Source organism: Lepisosteus platostomus, chromosome 22 (genome assembly GCF_059453375.1).
Source record: "Lepisosteus platostomus isolate fLepPlt1 chromosome 22, fLepPlt1.hap1, whole genome shotgun sequence".
Lineage (NCBI taxonomy): Eukaryota > Metazoa > Chordata > Actinopteri > Semionotiformes > Lepisosteidae > Lepisosteus > Lepisosteus platostomus.
In genome coordinates, this window is record NC_142632.1 from 7,642,366 (window position 1) to 7,667,640 (window position 25,275).

The following is a 25,275-nucleotide window of genomic DNA, read 5'->3' on the forward strand; positions in this document are numbered from 1 at the left end:
GCCGAGATAAATGCGTTTTTTCAATCTTGGACATCCCCATGTAACTGCTTGGGTCAGAAGAGCACACTGTGTCAGCTCTTAGGCCCACAGTGAAGAAGTTGTCAAAATGTGTTTTTCAGCCGAGATAAACGTGTTTTTGCACTCTTGGGCTTCCCACTGTAACTGCTGAGGCCAGAAGTCCAGACTGGGTTAAATCAGCACCAGTGTTCAGAATTTGTCAAAAGGTTGTTTTCAGCTGAAATAAATGCGTTTGGGCAAGTTTGGGCATCCCAGTGTAAGTGCTGAGGCCAGTAGTGCAGACTGGGTCAGATCAGCACCTGTTTTCAGAATTTGTCAAAAGGTTTTCAGCTTAAATAAACGCGTTTTGGCAAGTTTGGGCATCTCACTGAAACTGCTGATGCCAGAAGTGCAGACAGGGTCAGCTCCTAGCAGCAGTGTTCAGAATTCGTTAAAACGTTGTTTTCAGCTGAAATAAATGCGTTTTGACAAGTTTGGGCATCCCAGTGTAACTGCTGAGTCCAGAAGTGCAGACTGGGTCAGATCAGCACCTGTTTTCAGATTTTGTCAAAAGGTTGTTTTCAGCTGTAATAAACGCGTTTTGGCAAGCTTGTAACTGCTGAGGCCAGAAGTGCAGACTGGGTCATATCTGTACCTGTTTTCAGGATTTGTCAAAAGGTCGTTTTCAGCTTAAATAAATGCGTTTTGGCAAGTTTGGGCATCCCTCTGAAACTGCTGAGGCCAGAAGTGCAGACTGGGTCAGCTCTTAGCACCAGTGTTCAGAATTTTTCAAAACGTCATTTTCACTTTTTACAAACTTGGGCATTCCCCTGTAACTGCTGAGGCCAGAAGTGCAGACTGGGTCATATCTGTACCTGTTTTCAGGATTTGTCAAAACGTTGTTTTCAGCTCAAATAAACACGTTTCTGCAAATTTGGCATCCCACTGTAACTGCTGTGGCCAGAAGTGCAGACTGGGTCAGCTCTTAGCACTAGCGTTCAGAATTAGTCAAATTTTCATTTTCAGCTCAAATAAATGCGTTTTGGCAAGCTTGGGCATCCCCATGTTACTGCTGAGGCCAGAAGTGCAGACTAGGTTAAATCAGCACCAGTGTTCAGAGTTTGTCAAAAGGTAATTTTCAGCTGAAATAAACGCATTTTTACAAGCTTGGGCATCCCACTGTAACTGCTGAGGCCAGAAGTGCACACTGAGTAAACTCTTAGCACCATTGTTCAGGATTTGTCAAAACGTTGTTTTCAGCTCAAATAAACACGTTTCTGCAACTTTGGCATCCCACTGTAACTGCTTTGGCCAGAAGTGCAGACTGGGTCAGCTCTTAGCACTACTGTTCAGAATTAGTCAAATTTTCATTTTCAGCTCAAATAAAGGCATTTTGCTAAGCTTGGGCATCCCACTGTTACTGCTGAGGCCAGAAATGCAGACTGTGTCAGATCAGCACAAGTGTTCAGAATTTATCAAAAGGTCGTTTTCAGCTGAAATAAATGCGTTTTGGCAAGTTTGGGCATCCCACTGAAACTGCTGAGTCCAGAAGTGCAGACTGGGTCAGCACCAGTGTACAGAATTTGTCAAAATGTCTTTTTCAGCTCAATTAAATGTGTTTTGGTAAACTTTAGCATCCCACTGTAACTGCTGTGTCCAGCTTTTGTTTGTGAAATGTTAGGTTCCGCTTCTTCATGCTGCATCGTCGGTATGAGTGGAGCTTTTTAAATGTCTGTACTTGCTGCGCTCCATAAGAAATCAGTTGTCCCTGTTCAAAAGAGATTGTAGGATTCCCTGCTATGTACACAAAGCATATGTCACAGTAAGGTGAACCCTCTGGGTGAGGAATGTTCCTGCCTCATGCACTACTACGCCACCTAGCAAATCGGACAGGGTGCTAGGCCCCCCTTATTTCTCCACAGGTTCGGTTTATCTCCATTAATCATCAATGCACTCACAGACCAGCAATAGTCATTAGTATCAGTTAAGTTATTTTTTTTATTTTCTACATACATCAACACAATCTATTATTCTAAGAAGCATAAAAAAGGAACATCCACAACAACAAAGGAATAGTTCAGAGGGGCACAATGAAATCCAGAGGGACAGCAGTCCTTTTTTTGTAAAGTACTGAAGGGAGGCAACTACCACAGTTCTTCTCTTGAGAGTTGCTTAAGCTTTCAGCATCCATATCGGACTGTGTTTATGTAGACATCGCTCAGAATCCCCTGTAAGATTCTCCCGAATTTAGTTTTGCAGTGCTTTTGCACTTTCAAAAGGTTTTGCTTTGCTAATAACATTCAGAGGTTCATGACAGCATTAGAAAACTTTTGTCAATGCAGGGAATCAAATCCAGGTCCAGTGTTTGGAAGGTAGCTATGCTCACCACTATAACACCAACACACACCCTGAGGCCACCAGAAGAGAACGCTCATGATTGCAGTGAGCCAGCAGAATGCCTGCAAGACTATGTCATGCTAAACGCCACAGATTGTGTTTGTCCAATCGTGTCAGTCGTCCTGCAGCTACAGGAAGTGGGAAGCAAACGTGCTGCAATGCTTTCAGGACGTTAGGATTTCTTTGTGCAACATCCAAGAACAGTACTTGTGGCTTGAATGTGAACTGTACGTGCCTGTCCCCTTTCATGTGTAGTGCATGAGTTCCTCCCAGCATGCCCTTCGTCATTGTTCTGTCATCTTGTATTTAAAGGGTTGTATTTCTGCTGCTGAAAATAAGCAACGATTTTCTTTTAACTCCCCTTGTTTGCGGAGGAGACCTTAGCTGTCCCTCATTAAATTTGATCTTCAAATTGGTGGCAGGAGAATTCATTTATACTCCTGTTGCATCCTCAGGAAAATATTTCAAAATTAAAACACAGATTTGTTTGGGATCTTGGCAAGCAAAAATGACATCACCAGCACTGTTAAGTTACCTCTGTAGAGTTCCATTTTAATATTTTGATACATGTACCTCAAATTTAATATGAGACACAAATGCTGCTCTATAAAGTGTAATTTTGTTTTATTTTTAATTGCATCATTGATCAAATGTATTATCTATTTACATACTATTTACACATTATCTCTATTTATTCTCTGTATTCTCTATTTACACATGACTGTGTGGCTCGATTTAACAGCATCTGCATCATGAAGTTTGCTGATGTCACCACAGTTATCGGTCTTATCAGCAACAATGATGAAACTGCCTAGAGGAGCTAGGTAACAGAGCTGGTGGAGTGGTGCCACAACAACAACCTCACACTTAACATTAGCAAAACAAAGGAGATTATAGTGGACTTCAGGAGGCACTGTGGACATCACACAACCATCATCATTCATGGGGCTCCAGTCAAAATTGTCAGCACCTTTAGGTTCCTCGGCCTCCAGATCACTGAGAGGCTGAGCTGGTCAGAGAACATTGCTGCTAACCTCAATATAGCCCACCAGCGCCTTTACTTCCTGAGACAGTTAAGGAAGTGGGGATGAGTAAGACAACACTCACCAATGTTTAATGTAATACGATTGAGAGTGTCCTGACCACTGGAATTACAGTTTGGTATGATGGAGCCACAGTACAGGATAGAAAAGCCGTACAAAGGGTTGTGAGGTCTGCGCACTGGGACTGAGCTACCCTCCATCTACCAGATATATCTCATCCGCTGCCACAACTGGGCTCTAGCTATACTTCGGACCCAATTCACCCTGGCCACGATCTGTTTTCACCCCTGGGTTCTGGTAGGAGGTATCGCAGTATCAGAACACTGACCAATAGATTCAAAAACAGTTTCTTCCCCCAAGCAGTCCACATCTTAAACAGCTCAAATTAGCACCTGCACATATTAGCACCTGCACTTTAAGGTACTGCACTGTTTGCACTATGTCCTGTCTTGTCTGTATTATAATGTCTATTGTCTGAATTTATTGTCCATATCTGTTTGTCATTTGTGCATTTTTTATTATTATTTTTTTCTCTTTCTCTAATGTTACTGGGTACAGCTGGAGTAAGCATTCCAATACACTTGCTGTATATGGCAAATAGAAAAATCTTGAATCTTGAACATAGAATGTATATGATTCGATAGTACTGAAGAATTTAAAAATAACAGATTCAACATTCACAAACTGCGGAGAAGGGGCTAACCCTGTGTGTCCCGAGACCTGCTGGCCCAATCTGGTGCAGAGGGAAGCAGAGGTCTGCTTGCATGTGAGTTGGATTTTTTTGGGAGGCAGCAGCCACTAACTTTGGAGGAAATACCAGATTCCACGCTCGCACACTGTGGAGAAGCATATCCCTGGGGTATCACATGAGTGAGTGTGGCTTCTGTGGGAGACAGTGATATGTAAGGGGATACAATAGTGTGCAGATAACATGGCTAAGGAGAATGTTTCTGCCTACCAATAAAATATTTCAGGCTAAGAAAAAACCAAAGCAAACTGTCCTTTCATGTTTATTTTGGTTCCTCTCCATGAGTTAGTTTGTGTAATGCACATTAAGACAAAATTCGTAGGAAGACGTAATTGCAGATTAACACCTCATTTCTCATAATTGCAATACTTTAGTAAACCCAAAATTCAGAACTGCACGTTTACTACGCACAAACAATGCTTGTGTGAGTCTTTTGCTTTTGATCGGGACATGCAAACAACTGTCAAACTTATGTTGTGGGAAATTCTTCATCAAAGGAGCAGGACACAGTCTTGTGCGGATTCAGTTTTATTGAGCCCCAATAAGGACAGCAACGTGTGTGCTGGGTCAGCCCTGCAGAGAAGTACTGTACGGACTAAGAGACAAAAGTTACTGCAGTACTTCACACTTTAACATGACAGGAGATGATTTGACACTTTTAGTGTTTTCCTTGATTATGGCTTCCTCTATTTTCCTCCTTTAACACTTGCAGCAGGGCATTTGTTGCTGCAGCTGTTGGTACAAGTCACCTTTGTTTGCTATATTTTGAGATAACCTGAGTTAACAGATCTCAGCAATCACTTTTATTACTTCTACAATATGGTTCAGTACTAACATTGTAGTACTAGATATATGCGGTATAGATATAGGTCCGACTTCACTTACAAAAACCTGAAATTTAGAATAGCGCATTTCCTACAGAAATTATGAAATGTGTGCGCAAGCAGGCAGACAAATTATACCTCTGATTTCCAGTGCACATGCGCACTTTGAAGGGGGATATAGATTTCGCAGCATACTGAATTCAATAAGACACGGCACAAACAAATCAAGTTCAAGTGTTAGAAATCACCTGTCAACTCGAACAGAATCTAACCAAGATTCATCCTGTCTGAAGGACTGAATGTACACCAAGCAGACAAGCGAATAATTTCAATTATATATATAAACAAATATCGTACATATAATTATAAAATACATATAAACAATGCAAATAATTTGATAATCAAACTATATAAAAAAACAGAGTGCTGGGTTGCCATTATTTTCAGAATAAAGTCAGCCTTCAGTCCACTATGGGTGGTTGTGAGTATCAAATCAATACTGCTCACGACTCCAGGGACACCTTGTTTTAGTGTCACATGTCTGCGCTCAGTTTTACACACAAACATGACCAAGGAAATTTGTAGCACTTGGACTCTGGCTCTCAAATCTCCAAAAGAAAACTGGTAATTTCGACTGTAAAACAAATAGCCTCAGTTAATTAAGGCACAATTAATCAATGAAGTCTTGCTGGGCTGTGTGTTGGGGAACTGCGCTTTGATGTCGTGATGGAACAGATGTTCACTGACATCAGGTTCACAGCTTAATATTTCACAAAGTACAGTGTCCTGCAGTTAAATACAGTTGGATGACCATGTTTGCATCACTCTTTTAATCTGGGGAAACAAACATGTTATGCTTATTAATTGTAAAGTGATTTTCCTTTCATAAGATAATGGAGTATCACTTTTTTTACTGCAAAGAAAATTTCCTTGGAGAGTTTTTTTTCTGCTGAAGGAAATTTTTATGTTTTTAAATGTGTGCAGTATTTGTAATCACTTCGAAAGAAAGGGACTGAAATGTTACGCTAAACAAATTTAATTGGAAATGGTTTATGAAAAAAAACGAATTACTTCCGGTGTCTGACTTGTTTCTTAAGGTCACTTGCTGTAGTGCTGTCTGGTCAAAGTTGGGCACTGTTATGTAACATCTTCTGACTGGTTCCGACCATGTTCATGTTCAATTTGGAATTAATTTGAGAATAATTTACACAATTCTGTAGGTTTAACTTGTAGAAATAAATGTAAAGCTGTATGCAAATCTCACACACGAATATGTATAGCTCTATTGCAATTCACCCCTCCAGACTAGGTGACGCTAGAGGTAAAATGAGGCTTATTTCCTGTTGCAGAAACACTTCTTTATTAGCTCTGCTCCTCGGTTGTTTTGAAGCCGCTGCAGCGCTAAAGAATGGTGTCATCAAGTTGCGCAGCTGTACAGTACATCTATTTCACACTCGTGGCAGTGATTGAATCAGCTTTATATATGACAATATAAATAGAAATAAAGTATATTTTGTAGAAAACAAATGTATATGAATGATAAAGAATAATGTTTTTTTTATTTTTGAAGAATAATAAAGACAGTTATTTTGTATAAAAATATTTTTTCAATTCCTGGAGTCACAACCCAGTTGGAATGCAGATCTGTGCAGACTTTGAACGTAATCGTAAACTTTGTTTCGGATCGACTCTTTAGAAAGATGGCTAATTTGTTGTTCACGCTGGAGACAGAGCTTCACTCTTTCATGGAGGTTTTGATCAAATCGATCGTGAATGAAGTTTCTGAAGTTTTCCGAGACAGGGTGGTTAAAATCTCACAGTGTGTGGAGGACAATTTCGGGAGTGAAATGGCGCAGCTGAAGAAGGAAAACGAGAGCCTGAAGTGGAGACTGCAACTGTGGGAGAAGGAGTCGGGAGCAGGAGGAGATCAGGGACAGACAGATCATGTTGGACACACGCTTCCCTGTGAAGTCACTGCAGAAATAAAAGAAGAAATGGACATGAAACCGGAGCTGTCAGGTCAGTGTAGTGACTTGAATGAAACCCGTGTCTGTGTTTAAAAACAACTTTAACTTCTTGGTTAGAATATAGTGGAGAGATGCAGAGTGAGATGGGAAAGACTTGTGTGATGTAGCAACGGGATTCTTAACGGGAAACTGAATTGTTTTCCTATTATGGTGCTGAAAACATCTGTAATTCAGTAACAGGGCTGAAAACATCGTTTAGAATCGCATCATTGGATCAGCGTCATTAGCAGAAATTTCGTTAACTTATTTTATTTGTATATGTTTGTAAATTCAGATTGCGAACACATAATGTAAAACTTTTTTCTGGGAGAATTAGAATTCTATGCAGAAATTACATTAATAATACAGGATCTGTGTATATATACAGATGCACCCATTCAAAACGGGTGGGGGTATTTCGCGGTACACCGCGGTGGGCATGTCGCATGAAAACGCAGCATCATTTTTGAGGTCATACCAGAATCACCTTGTAAAACCGCCAGGAGGAGCCAATAAAGCTTAACCTCTCATGTACAGCATTTGAGCCTTTAAATTTAAACTGTGTATTACAGCATGTTAATCATCAGTCACTAAAAACTTGGTGTATTTTATGAAAGCAAGATTGCTCAGTTGGGCAAAAGTACACAATCTACCTTTATCATAAATATTTTAATTATGCAGAAATATTTTATGCATCAAAGCCTTTACCAAAGATATTACTAATGGTATAAATAACGAATGACTTTGGACAAGCTGTAAACTCAAAGTATTACGCTGGTCCACATTCTTTCTAACCGTCATTTTAAACGAAGAGACTTTATTTTTTTCATTGACAAACACCACAGCATTTCGTTGATATAACTAACGAGGACAGGGCATTAGCTAGCCAATATGATAAAGGAATAAATGACTTTTTTTGTTAATTTCTTTAGCACATTTGTACAAGCACTTGGAAACTGTCCAAGCCCTGCTTTGTCAGGCATTTTCTTTTACTATAACGGACATAAAAACTTCCTTGCTTTTAACAGAGCGTTTCATAATTTCTAACAACGAAAATTATTTAAACTGCGACACTTATCATTCAACCAGAGCTCAAAATATCACAAGGATCCTCAAGAGCACAACAAAGAAAGTATTAAAAGATACTTGTATCAGATACATGAGAATCCAAGCTTTTTTATCAACATTTTTTTATCTACGCTAAGAAGTAGTCTTTAAAATTTATCACACAGTAAAAAGCCAAATTTCTGGGGTGTTCGTATATCAGAGATTATGGTACAGTTTCAGAAGGGTGTCAGCTACTCAGATTCCAGTACCGGAATTATCTGTTTTATGATCAAGAATATAAGATTTAATCACGTATCTAAAGAAATTAATAATTATATTAATTTAAGTATTTAAATATCTAAATATATGTATCTATATAGCTGGTAGTGTTACTGTATTTCACTTTCGTTGTAAACACGTTTTGTTAACACCCGAATCGTAGGTGGATTCTGTTTTTTGGTCTGTTATGGTCTGTAGCTCAAATCCTGCTTAACTAAAAATTAGACACAAGAAGAGTATTATTGGACAATGTTGTGAGGCTCTGGCAGAATTTCTCTGTAAACTGAAGAGTTCTAGGGGAGACAAGTTGTGTATCGCTTCTTTTGACACTTTTAAAAAAAAACATTCCAATGTTAATGCGACACGGAAGATAATGTGGTGTATTGGTCGTTAGTGAAAAGATTTAATCATTTAATCTCTTTACTGTGCACATTTTAATCCGCTTAGTATTGAATATTTCTATGGAATTTTACCACTAAAGGGAAATTTTAGTAGCTAAGCATAAAATGCAGAGGATCATAACGAAGGTCATAAACTATATTAATTTAGGAACATAAACATATTATGTAAACTGTATGTTGCTGTTATTGGTATTTTAAAGAAAAAATACACACCAATACTCAATTTCTCCCTAAACATTTTAAGCACCAAAGTCTTACATGTGGTTGACCTTCCGACCATATTACAGTAATATCTGTATTGCTGTTTCAGTCCGTGTCACATGACTTCCATCGGTGGCGTCACGGCTTAAGCGACCGATTTACAGTACTGTATAAAAGTGAGGTCGGTGTTCAAATCCAGCAATTGCTATGAGTTTTCTTTTAACAGAAACAATTCTTTGAAAAACTAAAATAGCAAATATTATGGGCACTACAGTATATTGACATTTTTATATTTCAAAATAACACATGTTCGTACTGTATGTACAGTACACAGCGGTACCGCAGGTTGAACTGAAGGGCGCAAATCCTCCTGAGCCCGAAAGCCCAACATATTAATGTGCATTCTCCTGGAGCTGCGCGGTTTTCATCACTCTCTGCGGGAGTGCTGGTTTTGACTAATTAAACCGGTTTCACAGGTATTTTCAAAGTAGAAGAGGGCGAGTCTTCCAGCAAAAGACACCCCCCCCCCCTCCAAAACCCCTTTTTTTTGCTTACAGTAGTAGTACTTAAGTACAGTACAGTAAGTACTTACAGTACTTACGGTAGTACTTCTCTCATTATGAAAGCTAGGTGTTAGCATAAACTATTAGTAATAAATAATATTAAATTTAGCACAATAATAAATTGTGCTAATAATAAATTCTATTCTACTCTGAGAATGTAGGGGGAAGGAAGAATGCCCGTGGTCTTTTCACTGATAAACTTGTGTCAAGCTTTTTGTAAAAAGTCAATTGTGTGTCCATAATATTGCTATTTTGATATTGCTAATTGCTATTGCTACTGAGTCTCTGTGTCTACAGTGCATTGTTTGTGAACAAACCAGTTTCACAGGTATTTTCAACCCCCAGCCACTGTTGTTTCATTGGTTGTTATCCTGTAAAGCGCTTTGAGGAGCCACCTTTAAAGGCACTATATAAATTAAAGTTTATTATTATTATTAATATTGATAATATTTTTCCTCCCAGAACTTGTAAATTGTTGTTATTGTTGTTGTTATCCTGTAAAGCGCTTTGAGAAGCATACTGTCCAGCTTGTCAGGTGTATTCTCTTGTAAAATAATAAGTAGAGCTTTGTGGTTATTAGTGCTCCACTTACAGCAACCCAATGTAAATACATTTTGTCTCCAAATCCACCACAATTCAATTCAAGGTGCTTTATTAGCATGACCGATGGGTACAATCAGTGTTGCCAAAGCAAATAAAAATAATAAAATTAACATAGAACAAAACAAAAAATAGAAGTAAAATAAAATCTACAGACATGTTACAGACATTTACAACAAAGACATATTATATAATATTGACATCTACTGTAGGCGGCTGGAGCATTATTGGGAGACGGACTCACTGTTCCTCAGGCTGTGACAGGAGATCACATACTGGGCTGCCAGATCAACTGAGTTCCCTCCTCCCTCTCCCAGTAGGATTGGGACCTGTTGTGGTTTTGGCAGGTGTGGGAACTCTGGGATTAGATTTCTGAATTTCGGGAAGAATGTTTCTCTAATCCCAGAGTATCTGTCACAGTGCAGTAGGAAGTGCACCTCTGTCTCTATTTCTCCCTGCTGGCAGTGGGAGCACAGCCTGTCCTCTCTGGGCAGCCAGGTCTGCCTGTGTCGCCCAGTTTCTATGGCCAGGTTGTGGTCACTGAGCCTGTACTTCGTCAGGGTCTGTTTCTGTTTGTTATTTTTTATTTTGGTCAAATATTCAGCTAGTGTGTATTGTCTGTTTAAGGTTCTGTAGCATTCCAGTTTATGTTGTGTTTGTGTGTGTGTGTCCCAGTGTGTGAGATATTGCTGTTTGATCTGTGCTGTGATGTGGTTGAGTCTGGGTTGTGGTGCTCTAGCAGTGCTGTCCTGAGGCTGGTTAGTGTCGGTGAGCCTCAGGACCAGCTGGCTCAGGGGGCTCTGTTTTGGGCTCAGCTCTTGGCTCAGCAGGGCTTTGTGGTGGTAGGAATTTTGGTCACTGTTTTTTAGGTGTAGCCAATACTTTAATATTCTTTTCTGTATGTTTATCAATAGTGGGTACTGGCCTAATTCGGCCCTGCACCCATTGTTAGGAGTTTTTCTCTGCACACGGAGGATGATTCTACAGATCTCCATGTGCAGAGTTTCTGTGGGGTGTTTGTCCCATTGGGTGTAATCCTGGTCTGTGAGGGGACCCCACACTTCACTGCCGTATAGGGCAATGGGTTGGATTACACTTTCAAATATTTGGAGCCAGATTCTTGTTGGTGGGTTGATGTTGAAGAGCCTCCTTCTTAGGACCAGATCATCTGCATAGAGCAGGAACTTGATTTCTGTGTCGTGTAGTGTGAGACCAGGAGCTGCAGACTGTTTCAACATTCCTGCTAATTCGTTGATATAGATATTGAACAGTGTTGGGCTCAGGCTGCAGCCTTGTCTCACCCCATGGCCTTGGGTGAACAATTTGGTCCTTTTGTTTCAAATTTTCACTGCACATTTGCTCTCTGAATACATTGATTTAATGATGTCCTACACTTTGCCCCCTATGCCACTTTGGAGTAGTTTGTAAAACAATCTTTAATGCCAAATCGAGTCAAATGCTTTTTTGAAATCGACAAAGCAGGCAAAAAGTTTTCCTTTGTGTTTTTGGTGGACGTGTTTGTCTATCAGTGTGTGTAGGGTGTTAATGTGATCAGATGTGCGGTGATCTGGCAAGAAGCCAATCTGACTTTTACTCAGGACATTGTGTTCGGTAAGGAAGGCCAGTATTCGTGTATTTAGGATACCACAGAATACCTTCCCCAGGTTACTATTCACACAGATGCCCCGGTAGTTGTTGGGATCGAGTCTATCTCCACTCTTATAGATGGGCGTGATCAGTCCTTGGTTCCAGGCCTCGGCGAAACATCCGGCTGTCATGATGAGATTGAGGAGTTTGAGTAGGGCTTGTTGCAACTTTGGGCTGCTGTGTCTCAGCATCTCATTAATGAGTCCATCTTGGCCACAGGCTTTGCGTGGTCTGAGGGCCTGGAGTTTGTCCAGTAGCTCCTGCTCAGTGATTGGGGAGTCTAAGGGGTTTTGGTTGTCTTTGATAGCCAATTCCAAAATTTTGAGTTTTTCATAAATGGTGTTTTGGTCTGATTGATTTGTATTTGAGAGCTTTTCATAGAGCTTGTCAAAGTATGTTTGCCAGATTGTTCCATTTTGGATGGCCAATTCTTCTGGTTTTGATTTGTTTAAATTATTCCACTTCTCCCAAAAACAGTTCTGATATAGTGACTTCTCAATTTCTGCAAGTTGTTTGTTTATGTATGTGTTTCTTTTCTTTTTCAGCATGTGTTTGTACAGTTTTACCATGTCACAGTACCTGAGGCGCAGATCTGTGTTGTGTGGTTGTCTGTGTTTTTCATTTGAGACTTTTTGTGCATTTCTGATGTTTTTGTACTCCCTATCAAACCACTTTTCTTTTGCTTTTTGGTAGTTTTTTGATTTAGTTGTTTTTAGCTTAGATTTTGATGCTAGTTTGTGAAATAGGTGATTTATTTTTTGTGTGGCCAAGTTTATGCCTAATTTGTTGGTTTGATATGGAGTGTTTAGGAATGTGTCCAACAGTGTCTGAATTTTGTCGTGTAGTTTGGTATTTGTCTAGGCTGTCTGTGTCCCATCTATATGCCTGGTTGAGGTCATACAGCAGGCTGGGCTGTGTCAGTGTGTTTTTGTGCTGGTGTGCTCTCTTCATGTAGTGTGTGATCTGGCTATGGTCGGAGAGGGGAGTTTGTGGCCTGACAGTGATGGGGTCCAGGTCGGTGATGGCGTAGTCCACCACACTGCTGCCCAGAGCTGAGCTGTAGGTGAACCTGCCTAGAGAGTCCCCTCTAGTCCTGCCGTTGACTATGTACAGGCCTAGCCCTTGACAGAGCTGCAGCAGCTCGCGCCCGGTGCTGTTGGCCGTGGTGTCATGGCTGCACCTGTGTGAGGTGACCGGTGTGTGGTACAGAGGGGATTGTCCGAATACGTGAGTGTTTCCCTGTGTGCTGGTGAAGTCTGCCAGTGTGCCTGTTCGTGCATTGAGGCCATCACAGACCAGCATGTTTCCCTGGCCCTGGAAGTGACCGATCTCCGTGTGGAGACTGGGGAGAATTCCCTCACTGTAGTAGGGGGATTCTGAGGGCGGGATGTAGACAGTGCACAGGAAGACCTCATTTTCTGTACAGATGGTATTTCTTTTGATTTTAAGCCAAACTCGTGACTCTTCTTTCTTTACTAATTGTATGGAGTGACTGAGCTCCGCTCTGTACCACACAATGATCCCCCCAGAGTCTCTGCCCCGGGTGATTTGGGGTTTTTTGACAGAGGGCACCATGATCTCCTTATAGCCTGGGGGACAGTGGGTAGCCAAGTCTCCCCGACACCATGTCTCCTGTAGGATCATGATGTCTGTCTCCTTTACATTCTTGATAAACTCAGGATCAGTGCTCTTCAGCCCAAATGCTGACGAGCCCAGACCCTGAATGTTCCACATACTTATCATTAGAGATCTCATTGTTATCGTTTAAATTATATTTGCAATTTGTTATTGTTTTCTGGAACTGTATCAGATTTGTGTTGGACATTTACATCATCAACAAAAACATATTTGTGCTGGGTTTTTGTCTGTCGCTGTGGGTGATGGTAGTTCAGCTCATAAGCTGGGTGCAGATGAGGGTGCAGATGAGGTTCAGGTGGTGCCGGATTTCTTCCAGCTCCAAACTGGCTCTGCTGTTGTGCTGGATGGGGGGATTTGTGGTTGTGGTCCGGTTCAGCTGCCAGTCTGGTTGGGGGGCGTGGGGTGGGGCTCTGGTTCTGGTCCTGTTCGGTTGTAGGTCTGGGTTGGAAGGCTGTAGGGTGGTGCTGGTTCTGTTCTTTGTGGGTTGAGCTGATCTCTCTCTCTCTCTCTCTCTCCCTCCTCCCTCTCCCAGTACGATTGGGACCCGTTGTGATTCTGGCAGGTGTGGGAACTCTGGGATTAGATTTCTGAATTTCAGGAATAATGTTTCTCTAATCCCAGAGTATCTGTCACAGTGCAGTAGGAAGTGCACCTCTGTCTCTATTTCTCCCTGCTGGCAGTGGGAGCACAGCCTGTCCTCTCTGGGCAGCCAGGTCTGCCTGTGTCGCCCAGTTTCTATGGCCAGGTTGTGGTCACTGAGCCTGTACTTCGTCAGGGTCTGTTTCTGTTTGTTATTTTTTATTTTGGTCAAATATTCAGCTAGTGTGTATTGTCTGTTTAAGGTTCTGTAGCATTCCAGTTTATGTTGTGTTTGTGTGTGTGTGTGTCCCAGTGTGTGAGATATTGCTGTTTGATCTGTGCTGTGATGTGGTTGAGTCTGGGTTGTGGTGCTCTAGCAGTGCTGTCCTGAGGCTGGTTAGTGTCGGTGAGCCTCAGGACCAGCTGGCTCAGGGGGCTCTGTTTTGGGCTCAGCTCTTGGCTCAGCAGGGCTTTGTGGTGGTAGGAATTTTGGTCACTGTTTTTTAGGTGTAGCCAATACTTTAATATTCTTTTCTGTATGTTTATCAATAGTGGGTACTGGCCTAATTCGGCCCTGCACCCATTGTTAGGAGTTTTTCTCTGCACACGGAGGATGATTCTACAGATCTCCATGTGCAGAGTTTCTGTGGGGTGTTTGTCCCATTGGGTGTAATCCTGGTCTGTGAGGGGACCCCACACTTCACTGCCGTATAGGGCAATGGGTTGGATTACACTTTCAAATATTTGGAGCCAGATTCTTGTTGGTGGGTTGATGTTGAAGAGCCTCCTTCTTAGGACCAGATCATCTGCATAGAGCAGGAACTTGATTTCTGTGTCGTGTAGTGTGAGACCAGGAGCTGCAGACTGTTTCAACATTCCTGCTAATTCGTTGATATAGATATTGAACAGTGTTGGGCTCAGGCTGCAGCCTTGTCTCACCCCATGGCCTTGGGTGAACAATTTGGTCCTTTTGTTTCAAATTTTCACTGCACATTTGCTCTCTGAATACATTGATTTAATGATGTCCTACACTTTGCCCCCTATGCCACTTTGGAGTAGTTTGTAAAACAATCTTTAATGCCAAATCGAGTCAAATGCTTTTTTGAAATCGACAAAGCAGGCAAAAAGTTTCTCTCTCTCTCTCTCTCTCTCTCTCTCTCTCTCTCTCTCTCTCTCTCTCTCTCTCTCTCTCTCTCTCTCTCTCTCTCTCTCTCTCTCTCTCTCTCTCTCTCTCTCTCTCTCTCTCTCTCGGGCCCGCACTCTTGGCGAGCTTGTCTTGTGTCTCTCTCTCGTCTGGGTGCAGGAGTGTTCCTGGCGGGTGGTGAGGGAGAAGAAATAAAGTCCACAAGTCTGAGTCTCTGTGTTCGTCCTCAACGAACCCAAATTCATTACATTGGGGTCAGAAGCGGGAGGATGGACAGTGAATGGCCGATGATGTCGGACTCAGAGAACCGCCTGTTCCCCCAGCCCCGGGGACTCCGGAGGCCATCGGGAAACGGGAGCGGGGCAGCCTAAAGGGGGGAAGGCCGCCCTTGAGCGACGCTACCCCCGCTCCGGAAAGCCAGAAGGAGCGCTTCACCCCGCCTCCTGTGGGAAGAGTTGACCACGGCCAGGGCTTCCCTGCCTCACTGAGGGCAGACCCTGCCAGGCCCTCGTCGACACCAGTTTGACCATCACCCTGCTGCGGCCTGGTGTCCTGCCGGGTACCTAGTCAGCCAGACCCCCAGGGCGTTCAACCGTGCACTTTGGGGCTGCGAGGGTGAAACACCTCTTCTACCTTGCTCCAGTCCGTGAGGACTGTATCCTGGGGTTGGGCTGGTTGCAGCAGGTGGGTGGTTGCTTTGATTTGGACGTGAGGGTGAGGGACGTGGTGCTGCTATGGGGGTGGCGGGTGCCCTCCAGCGGTGAGGTCAGGTGGAAGTTTGTGGTGTCGCGGTCGCTCCGTGGGGCAGTAGCAATAGCAATTACTGTAGCAATAGCAAAATAGCAATATTATGGACACTCAGTTGACTTTTTTTTAAATAAAAACTTTTTTTTGACAGCTGGTACAGCACCCCACTGTGCCCGTGCGCCAGCATTATATTCTCATGTACGGTTAGAATGTGTTCATTGTCTTCCAATGAAAGATGGGTTCCTTTCGCCGAAGTCAGGAGACATTAGAAGCTTGCCACACCCGGAGTGTTACACCAATGCATTAGCATGTAAAAGCGATTCCATTGAGGAGCCGGGTGCGATAATTGTTTTGTTCCTTGATTTTCTGATCTGCAAGGCCATTTGGCTGCAGCGAATGTGAATTCCGTCTGCCATTGCCAGATTGTGAACAAATGAAAGTATTTTAATCAAGATGGGGGGTAAAGGAGTCATCTCTATGACACTCTCCCTTATAAAATTAACGTGAAACAAAACAAAAACTAAAAATAAGATACAATCTACAGACATTCACAACATAAACATATCTTAAAACATTTACATATATTGTTAAATTATTACTTCAAATATATACTTTAAGTTACTGAAACAGCCAGTTAATAAAATCGTTGCAATTTTGTTCTTGTTTGGAGGTGGGGATATTCTGACAACAATTGATTTAAAGACAATCTGTCAAAGTGCAATGAAATACAATATTACACTGGGTAAACGTTCCGAGGTCAAATTCTTCCCTGACAGGGGTACCTTTAAAACGGAGACGACGAAAATAATGTTTATTATTAATTTGCTGGACAGAGAGATGAACATTATTATGTAGAAGACAAAGATAACGATTTAAGTTGCATTGCCACATTGTGAATCAATACAAATATTTAATTAAACACGGGTTTGCGATTTAAATGGAAATGGGGGTGTCGGGAACTCTTAATCTAAATAAAAATTAAATAAATAAAACAGGTTTCGATAGTTAATAACCACTTTTTATGTTCGGAACACGGGTGATTTTTCTTCCTCCTATTCAGCATAGATATCTGTGTAAGCAGTAAGATTTTTACTTCTTAATTAAACTTTTAAAATACACATTTGAATAGAAACAACATACTGTATGCTGTTGTCTTCCTGGTATGTAGAACAGATCAGCAGGTCTTTTTTCCCCAATCAGAGGGGTGTCAGATGGTGTCAGCCAATCACCATTCTGAAGCCGTACCGTAATCTCTGTTATAGGGAGACCCCAGAATTCTGTCACATAGTTAAAATAATTTTAATTTTAGGAAATTATTAAACGCTCGGTTAAAAGCAAGGGAGATTGTCTGTTATAGTGGACATAAAAACAAGAGTTTGCTGCGGCGTTATTGGAAACCCAAATTTAACAAAAAAACGCTGGCATTATATCCTAGAAGATCCTAGAAAGATCCTAGAAAGAAAATGCAGACGAACTAGGGATTGGACAGTTTCCAAGTGCTTGTACAATCGATGGAAATGTTCAAGTAAATGTGCAAAAGAAATATTGATATTCCTTTATCATATTGGCTAGCTAATGTCCTCTCTTTGCTAGTTAGTGGCTGTGTTTCTGCGTTGCGTAGCAACGAGTGACTATATTCTCAGGCGGAGGAACGAAAACAGCTTAATTTTCATGTTAAGTAATTTTTTTTAAATTAAAATACATTCTATACAGCAATCGCATATTTGGGGACCGTTTCATAAAACTTTGATGCTTAAAATGTTTAGGGAGAAATGGAAGACTGGTGTGTATTTTTTCTTTAAACTACCAAGACCAGCCATATACAGTACAGTTTACATACAGTAATATGTTTATATTCCTAAATTAATATCGTTTATGACTCAGATGCGTTATGCTCCACTTCATTTTATGCTCAGCTACTAAAATTTCCCTTTAGTTGTAAAATTCCATATAAATATTCAATACTAAGCGGATTAAAACGTGCACAGTGAAGAGATTAAATTATTAAATCTTTTCACTACCGACCAATGCACCACCAGTGCCTCTGTCGGTCATTTTGGCCAGCCAATCACTTACCGTGTTACACTGCGGTGGCTTGTGGGTAGTTGCGTGCGGTACGCGTTTGTACCATGCATTTTGAATGGCTGCATCTGTATATGTTCGTTGAAAAATAACACCCAAAGCGGCCAGATTAATATTTTAGGCGTTAGTGTGTCTGTATTAACCTCTCTCTCAGCGCAGTCCTGTTGTGTCTAGTCAATCGGCATGTCTGTTTTAAATTCTCTCTCAATGCAGTATAAATGTACTGTAGTGTCCAGTCAGTGTAGTGTGTCTGTATAAACCACTCTCTCTCTCAGTGCAGTGTTAATGTACTTGAGTGTCCAGTCAGTGTGTCTGTATTAACCTCTCTCTCAGTGCAGTGTTAATGTACTGGAGTGTCCAGTGAGTGTGTCTGTATTAACCCCCCTCTCTCAGAGCAGTGGTAATTTTGTCACGACAGTGTCCTTCAGCTTGCGGTTGACATGGGAAAGTGTCAGATTGTCACAAGGGTTAATGTTTTTTTGCTGATCCTTTTTGTGATCTGTGTTAATTACCTTATTATGCATTCCCACTTTCCAATTTAGAACCGAGGCGCTGCTTTGACAGCATTTTGTCATTTTGTCACTTGAACCCAGGTTTTCACTGGCACTACTGTTTGCACTCTCCACATTTCACTTCTGAGCCAGACTGCACTTCTCTCTGCACAGAAGTTGCAGCCTCAAACCTGCCCTGTCCCCTTGTCCAGGAGGCTCGTTATTCAGTTTCTCTGTCCTTGAGGCAGCCTGTTTTTACTTCAAGCTTCATTCTGAAGATGCTCTGTGCAACAGTCCCAGTGACCTCCAGCTGGTCTTCACTCTGCGCAGCAGTCCCAGCCAGGCTTCGCTCTGCCACCAGGGTCCACCAGCCGACCTTCACTCTGTGCAGCAGTCCCAGCCAGCCTTTGCTCTGAGCTGCAGTTCCAGCAGTTTCGAGCCGGCCTTATCTCTGCATAGCAGAGTTCCAGCCAGCCTTTGCACTGCCCAGCAGTCCCTAGCGGCTTCCAGCCAGCCTTCGCTCTGCACAGGAGTCCCTGCAGCCTCCAGCTGGCCTTCACTCTGCTCAGCAGTCCCAGCCAGGCTTCGCTCTGCGCAGCAGTCCCAGGGTCCACCAGCCGACCTTCACTCTATGCAGCAGTCCCAGTGGCCTCCAGCCTGCTTTTGCCCTGCACTGCAGTCCTAGGGTCCTCCAGCCCGCCTTCGCTCTGTGCAATGGTCCAGGGTCCTCAAGCCAGCCTTTACTCTGCACAGCAGTCCCAGGGTCCTCCAGCTGGCCTTCACTCTGTGCAGCACTCCCAGGGTCCACCAGCCGACCTTCACTCTGTGCTGCAGTCCCAGGGGCGGAGCGGTGGCCCTGTGGCTAAGGATCTGCGCCTGTGACTGGAAGGTTGCCGGTTCAAATCCCGCAGCCGGCAGAGGAATCCTACTCCGTTGGGCCCCTGAGCAAGGCCCTTAACCCTAACTGCTCCAGGGGCGCCGTACAATGGCAGACTGACCCCAAGCTTCTCTCCCTGTCTGTGTGTCTGTGTCTCTATGGAGAAAAGCTGGGGTATGTGAAAAGACGAATTCCTAATGCAAGAAATTGTATAGGGCTAATAAAGAAACATTATCGTTAAACCTGCTTTTCCCCTGCGCTGCAGTCCTAGGGTCCTCCAGCCCGCCTCCACTCTGCGCAATGGTCCCAGGGTCCTCCAGATAGCCTTCACTCTGCGCTGCAGTACCAGCAGTTTCCAGCCGGCCTTAACTCTGCATTCCAGTCCTCCACCTTTGCTCTGCCCAGCAGTCCCAGCGGCTTCCAGCTGGCCTTTGCTCTGCGCAGCAGTCCCAACCAGGCTTCGCTCTGTGCAGCAGTCCCAGGGTCTACCAGCCAACCTTCACTCTGTGCTGCAGTCCCAGTGGCCACCAGCCTGCTTTTGTCCCAGGGTCCTCCAGTCTGCCTTCGGACTCTGCACGACAGTCCCAGGGTCCTCCAGCTGGCCGTCACTCTTTGCAGCAGTCCCAGCCAGCCTTTGCTCTGAGCTGCAGTTCCAGCAGTTTCCAGCTGGTCTTCACTCTGCATAGCAGTCCTCCAGCCGGCCTTCGCTCTGCGTTGCAGTCCGAGCGTCCTCCAGCCGATTTTCCTTCTGTGCTGCAGTCCCAGGGTCCTCCAGCCGGCCTTCTCTCTGCGCAGCAGTCCCGGCGGCCTCCAGCCAGCCTTTGCTCTGCGCGGTAGTTCCTGTGGCCTCACTTCTGCCCTTCTATCCATCCAGCATTTTTCCCAAGAGGCTCGCTGTTTTAAGCAGCTATTTTGGTTTCTTATTTTGGACCATCGAGTTTGCCAACCTGCACTCCTGGCACTCATTAGGTCTGCTCTTCTAAGCCCGTTCGGTTCCCTTCACAGGGGTCTGACCCCAGCGCTGTGTTTAGTAGCCTCTTTCTGACAGGGATGTAGTTAGCCTAGCTTCTCCTGGGATCGTCGGTCCTCCCCCCATTACTATCCAGACTGGGCCGATTAAGCTAATTTTCACCTTTCACTTTTTTACTCTCCTGTCTCTTTCACTTGGGTTTTGATGCGGCTGGATACAAATGTATTGAAGAGTCCAATCAGCGTGTCTGTATTAACCCCTCTCTCTATCAGTGCAGTGTTAATGTACTGTAGTGTCCAGTCAGTGTGTCTGTATTAACCCCTCTCTCTATCAGTGCAGTGTTAATGTGCTGTAATGTCCAGTCAGTGTGTCTGTATTAACCAGTCTCTATATCAGTGCAGTATAAATGTACTGTAGTGTCCAGTCAGTGTGTCTGTATTAACCCCTCTCTTTTTTAGTGCAGTGTTAATGTACTATAGTGTCCAGTCAGTGTGTCTGTATTAACCCCCCTCTCTCTCAGTGCAGTGTTAATGTACTGTAGTTCCAGTCAGTGTGTCTGTATTTAACCCCCCTCTCTCTCAGTGCAGTGTTAATGCACTGTAGTGTCCAGTCATTTTGTGAATATTTGGGTATCTGCTCTGTACTGGTCTGTCTAGGTGCTAATAAATCCCTGTGTATTGAGGTGAAGAGTTTCTCCTGCTTTCACTTCCTACTTATAGGAGAGTCATGTTCTGTCTGGATATGCAGGGACATTTAAGGAGAAAGCGTTCTGCCAGGTTGTCTCTGTTGTTTCTGTGCTGCTCTACAGTGTTTTCTTTTCTTTCTGTAAAATTATTTTTACTAAGGAATTGACTATAGACACTGCAGTTTTCCTAATGTCTATGGCGGAACTTTTCCTTTTGTGTTGGATTCGGAACCTCAACAGAACAGAGACTTGGATAAAATCGGCTTTCTTCTGAGTGTCGTGATTTTATTAGTATTATTTTCATTTTCTTTTGTCATTGTTTTGTGTTCAGACATGCCAAGTGTGTTTTACTCTTTGGTGTATATCAAGTTTGAATAAGAGCTTTAACAACTTAGTTTAGACAGTTATTAGATAGAATTTCTTTGCTATCTCAAACCTAATGTTTAAGCTTCTTTTTGTGTAAATATTATTTCACTACTCTAAGCTGATGTTAAAGGTCTTGTTCTCTTGACCTGTGTTTTCAGGCTCAGAGGCCAGTGCTCTCCCTGATGCTGGGGAAAGGGCTCCTTTTGAACAGCAGCATGGTGAGGAGGAGTGGGACACAAGTCTTGTGCAGGAAACTGCTGCAGAAGAGAAAGAGAAACTCAGTGAGCAGCACACAGAGAGCAGACAGAGTGTCGAGGATCTGGACTGTGTGCACATGATGAAGACAGAACCTGAGAGTGAGACACATGGGCTCTTAGTATCTGATATCAATATACATGTTTTTAATAATGTTAATACTTTTAATACTGGAGAAGGATTTAATGAACCAGAGTCTGCGTCTGATTTTGTACACAAAGATGAAAAACTGAACGAACTAGATGCTTTTAGTCCTTCAGAGCTAGAGAAAAAACCCCAGATGATTCACACTGCTGAGCAGCACACTGATGGACATGATGGGCAGAACACAGCTCAGGATCAGCAAACAGAGCAAGATCATTACTGGGGGCATTTGGAGAATAAGAACCCAGAGCAAGGCCTAAAGATCAGGAAGAATTATTCAAGGCCTTGCTCAGAGGGAACTGACAAACTGTCATTACATCACAGGGAAGAGCTGGGGTATTATCAGTCTAATACTCCAAACCCCCACAAACACCTTCAGGCAGGAGAGAAACAATTCAGATGCCGTCAGTGTGGGAAGAGTTTTAGTCGACTAAATCGATTAAAAACCCACAATTTTATTCATACAGGAAAGAAACCGTTCTGTTGCAGTCAGTGTGGGAAGAGATTTTGTACATCAAGCAGTTTAAAAAGACACCAGCACACTCACACTGGAGAGCGCCCATTCGGGTGCAGTCAGTGTGGGAAGAGGTTTAGTCGGTCAAGTAACTTGAAAACACACCAGCGCATTCACACAGGAGAGAAACCGTTCATCTGCAGTCAGTGTGGGGAGGGTTTTCGAGACTCGGGTACCTTAAGAGTCCATCAGCGCACTCACACAGGAGAGAAACCATTTTGCTGCCATCAGTGTGGGAAGAGTTTTAATTACTTAAGCAGCCTTGAAACCCACCATCTTATTCACACAGGAGACAAACCATTCTGTTGCAGTCAATGTGGGAAGAGCTTTAGTCGATCAGGTAATTTAAAATTCCATCAACGCATTCACACAGGAGAGAAACCATTCTGCTGCACTCAGTGTGGGAAGAATTTTAGTCGGTCAAATGCCTTAAAAAGGCACCAGTGCATTCACACAGGAGAGAGACCATTCATCTGTAGTCAGTGTGGGGAGGGTTTTAAAGACTCAAAAGCCTTGAGAGTCCATCAGCGCAGTCACACAGGGGTGAAACCATTCAGCTGCAATCAGTGTGGGAAAAGTTTTAATTACTTAAGCAGCTTTAAAATCCATCAGCGCACTCACACAGGGGAGAAACCTTTCCATTGCAGTCAGTGTGGGAAGAGTTTTAGTCGGTCAACTAGCTTAAAGTTCCACCAGCGCATTCATACAGGAGAAAAACCATTCAGATGCAGTCAGTGTCGGAAGAGTTTTAGTCAATTAAGATATTTAAAACGTCACCAGCACATTCACATAGGAGAAAAAAGCTTCTGTTGAAGTCAATGTGGAATCAATTAGGCAACTTAAAATCCCACTAGTGCATTCAAGAAGTGGAGAAACCAGTCATCTGTGAAGGGTTTTATTAAAACCCACAGGAACACTCACACAGGAGCGAAGTCATTCAGTTACTGTCAGTGTGGGGAGTGTTTAAGCGTGTTGAGTAAATTGAAAAGGCACTAGTGTGTTTACTAGTTCAGTTGTATTCTGTGTTGAAAGAGAATTAAAGACTTGGTTATCATCAAAAAGCAATTACACAATCATTCAGGAGAGTTGTTCAGCTGTAGTAACTGCATGAAAGATTTGCAATGTTCAGAGCCCCATTACATTAGCCCAGGAGAGAAACCTTTCAGCTTCAGTGTGGGGAGAGTTCTTCTAGAACGTACCAGCTTAATTTTTCCTGACATTGCTTTTGTCTTTTCCGTTTCTATGTGTATGTGTGCATTGCCTATAATAGGTCTACATACCTTTTCCATAATATATTTTGTGGCAAAAACAAAACACAAGAAATTAAGACACACAAGATCAGAATTTATACATTTCTTTTAACTTTATTTACACTTTGGAATGCAAACTCTGATCAAAAAACAAATGTTTAAATGTTCTGTAAAGTAATCACATCTCCTCTTGTTAGACCTTTAACGGATTAAGTTGTAAACACTTAAAATGCTAGTTTTCTCTTAATTTGGGGATTTTAAATCAGTCTACAGTAACTGGGTATTTTTCGGTTAAAATATAAATTTTATATTTTCTTTCTCCTTTAAGTGACCTCTCCACTTGATGAGGCATCCTAATGAAAAGCAAGTATTGATGACAATTTTTTAAAGGGGAATTGTCAACACCTGATTAGTGTCAGCTAGGACATTAGTGTCAGTTGGGAGCTTCAGAGCAAGAAAGGAAGGGATGTGTAGGGGGTCTGAGACACCTGATCAAAGGAATTGTCTGGTTATCCTGGGTCAGTTCAGTTCTTGGTGAATCATTATGAGCCATCAGCTTTCCAGAATAAAAGAGACAGAAGAGAGGATAGACAGAAAGACACAAGGTGTAAGAGAAAAGGCAGCAACTGGAGGTGAGAGGTTCTTGTTTGAATCAACTGTAAAGACCAGATTTGTGTTAAATATTTTAACCTTGTCATTCTTTAGTTTTAAGGAAACTGATTTCCTGTGCAAAGTATCCCTAGGTTAAAAATGTGGTTGGTGGTCTGGTTAGTGGATACATATTTTTAGAATGTGGAGATTATATTTGTAAGCAGATGTTTGTATTCTGCTTAGTTTAGATAGCAGGTTTATCTCATGTTGGCCTATGTAGGTGGTATATAGGAATCTGAATACTTGGTAACAGACTGTATTTTTTTTCTTGTTGGCCAGAACAAAGGCCTCTGGGACACCTTGTTTGTAAATAGAGTAACTGGTATGTTTTATGTTGTATCTTGTGGTGTTTATTGTGTGTTATTGTCCTTGTTAATAAATATTTGTTTATCCAAGTTTGCCTCTGTTTTATTATTCACCATCTTTGAGATCTCATTGATTTATTGCCAAACTTTAGATATGAAAGATTCAGCTTAAATAACTGATTTTATGGGTGTTAGTACTGTACGAGGAAGAAGAGCTGTAGCAGAGACAGTTGGAAGCACGTTTTCACACACGGCTGAAGAGAATTGAACTAAAAAACAAAACCTAAAACTTGAGCCATAAGAGTAAGGATCTCCTGACAGTTAAACGAGATGATGCTCAATAGAAGAACAGCGCTCCTCGTAAATATCATACTGAGCATCCTTGCTAGTCACACGGGGGAGACTGGGGTTTGATTCCTTGATGGTGAGGTAAGAAGTTTTTTCTATAACCTGATTACTAAAAATAGATTTTTTTACCTACACACCTAAATATAATTCAACATGGAATGTGCCTCAACTTCTAAAATCCTTGTAACAATAACTTTTTAAATTTCTTTCAAAAAGGAACATACTGTAAAAATGTAATTGTCAGAAGTCGGTTTGAACCTACAATTCAAGGGAGACTGCTCACTAAACAAAGGGCCTGTATCCAACATTACTGAAAATTTCTGATTTCATAATCAACAAGCCACCCAGTGTGGGACAGAAGACACCAGATAAACAGATAATTAAAACACAGCTATTAAACCTTCAAGGTGACAACAACAGGGGTGACGCCCACACTGGGCACTACATCCTGTTAATCCTTGACCATCTTACATCTT

The 25,275-nt window shown here is 42.4% G+C and overlaps 1 pseudogene across 1 annotated transcript; it reads left to right on the forward strand.

Annotated features, from left to right (window-relative positions):
- The first annotated feature begins 6,421 nt into the window (after positions 1–6,421).
- LOC148643332 (uncharacterized) lies at positions 6,422–24,541 on the forward strand (annotated as a pseudogene). Its single transcript, XR_015929006.1, has 2 exons — positions 6,422–7,028; positions 21,491–24,541. The product of XR_015929006.1 is annotated as an uncharacterized LOC148643332 (transcript).
- The last annotated feature ends 734 nt before the right edge of the window (positions 24,542–25,275 follow it).